This window comes from Ictalurus furcatus, chromosome 2 (genome assembly GCF_023375685.1).
Source record: "Ictalurus furcatus strain D&B chromosome 2, Billie_1.0, whole genome shotgun sequence".
In the NCBI taxonomy this organism is placed as follows: Eukaryota; Metazoa; Chordata; class Actinopteri; order Siluriformes; family Ictaluridae; genus Ictalurus; species Ictalurus furcatus.
This window is the reverse complement of record NC_071256.1, coordinates 16,468,965-16,471,413: the sequence shown is the minus strand read 5'-3', so window position 1 is coordinate 16,471,413 and position 2,449 is coordinate 16,468,965. Positions and strand designations below refer to the sequence as shown.

The 2,449-nt window shown below is 39.2% G+C and overlaps 1 pseudogene; it reads right to left on the bottom strand.

Moving 5' to 3' along the window:
* Window positions 1-531: 531 nt before the first annotated feature.
* LOC128623823 (immunoglobulin heavy variable 3-23-like) lies at window positions 532-1,144 on the bottom strand (annotated as a pseudogene).
* Between the last annotated feature and the right edge of the window lie 1,305 nt (window positions 1,145-2,449).

The following is a 2,449-nucleotide window of genomic DNA, read 5'->3' as shown; positions in this document are numbered from 1 at the left end:
AGTATTGTTGAATTAACTGATAATGTGTTCTGAACAGATATTTATACAAATAGGATTATTATTATTATTATTATTATTATTATTATTATTATTATTATTGTTTTTTTTTTTAGAAATCTTGCAGGAAATCTGGTTGAGACTAGAGGTGTTTATTGAGACTGGGAATCCTGTTAGTTTATTTGTTGAAGAACTGTCAGAGCCACAATTCACATACTATGCTGACAAAACTGGAATTTCAACCTCCAGGGGCTTTTTTCCCCTAACTTTATTTGTTGAGCTCTGTTGCCTCCTACTGTGTTCCGAAAGTATTGGACCTCAACCTGTGAAAACAAATTGTGTTAAACACAACAAACTGTTGGAGACATGCTGTTTTATTCCTAAATCCACCAAATAAATATTTATTTGAACTGGTCATTAAATATTCCATAAAATGAATAAAATAATAAACGTTCAAAATAACTACTAACCATCATTTTTATGCAATTATTTGATGGATATTACTTTTTTGACATGACACAAGCTGAAGTTGAATCTTCATTCCAGTGGAAGAAAGTAAAAGTTTGACTGAGATGGTTTATTAGTTGCACTGAGAGGATGTCTCTAACATGTCTCAAAGTTTTTGTGAGGAGAATCCACTATTCTGTGTCACTGTGTATCTTGCGCAGTAATAGACAGCTGTGTCTTCAGTTTGCAGATTCTGTCCTCGAATTGTTATTGTGTTAGTAGCAGTGTCTCTGGAGATGCTGAACTTATTTACTGATATATCCAATCCACTCCAGAGCTTTTCCTGCAGGTTGTCGGATCCAAGCTGTAGTATAGTTGGTAACTGAATATGAAACCTTGCAGTTGATGGAGAGACTCTGGCCTGGCTGGACTGTCATGGAAGCAGGCTGAGTCAGTTCCTCACCATGCACATCTGTGGAGGAAAACTAAGTAACACTGCTGCTAAGAGACGCTTGTGAACTTTATTGACTGTGATATTTGTACTTATATCAACACCATGCACATCTGTGGAGGAAAACACATGGTGATATCTCACACAATATATGCTGCACATTTATTGTTACTGTAGTAAATGAATGAATTTGATAAAGCACTCACAGGAAGCAGCTGCCAGCAGGAGCAGTAGAGATGTAGAGAACATGATGTGTGTTGTTTGTACTGAGATCTTCTCTGTTCTCCAAAGTTTAACAGAGACCGTCACATCATATAAATAGAGTGATGTCCAGCCCTGACGCTTGTATTTGCATATCTGATGATGATGGAAGGAGAACGTATTTAAAACATGTTTCAAACATGGTTGAGGAGATTTATCTAGTGTTTAAGTCTAGGCTTAAAACGTATTTGTTTACTCAAGGCTACCATGAGTAGACTTTCTGTTACGCTTAGCACAGTCCTAACAATCTCTTCTCTCCCTCTCTCCTTCTGTAGAGCAACACACGATTTTATGGAGATATTAGAAACCCTGATCCTTTCTGCTCTCCGGACCTGCCTGATCCATTTCGTATGCCCTACATCTGGATGGAGCTCTCGTCTACACCAGTTCCAGATTGCTGGGACTATGGTTTCTTTTAAGGCCTCATAGTCTTCATATAAAACCATAATGAACTTTTTCACACTATCTGTTGTTACCCAGATGAGGATGGGTTCCCTTCTGAGTCTGGTTCCTCTCAAGGTTTCTTCCTCTTAACATCTTAGGGAGTTTTTCCTTGCCACCGCTGCCACCGGCTTGCTCAACTGGGATAAATTTGCACATTTAAAATCTGTACACTGTGTTTATATGTTTCTGTAAAGCTGCTTTGAGACAATGACCACTGTAAAAAGCGCTATACAAATACAATTGAATTGAATTATCTGCTGGAGAATATGTGGCTTTTTAATGGAACAAATCTTTTCCATGACAGAAACATCTTTAACAATTTCTGTTATTATATATAAATAATGAGGGAATTAAACATATAGAGAAACTCATAACAAGGTTTAGATACTAAATTTAGGTTGATAATTATTATCTATGCTTGAGGATTTTATAAACGCCAAAAATATAGGGTATGGGGCGATTAGCATTCATACAAGAGGTGTGTGTGTGTGTGTGTGTGTGTGTGTGTGTGTGTGTGTGTGTGTCTGTGTGTGTGTGTGTGTGTGTGTGTGTGTGTGTGTCTGTGTGTGTGTGTGTGTCTGTGCGCGCACATGTGTGTATTCACGGTGGGTTAGTGATTAGCATGTTTGCCTCACACCTCCAGGGTTGGGTGTTCGATTCCCACTGTGGCCCTGTGTGTGTGGAGTTTGCATGTTCTCCCCATGCTGAAGGGGGTTCCTCTGGGTACTCCGGTTTCCTCCCCCAGTCCAAAGACATGCATGGTAGGTGGATTGTGTCCGTAGTGTATGAATGGGTGTATGAATCACTGTGCCTGGGGGCCATCTTCGTCTTGCCACTGGATCATGGTGG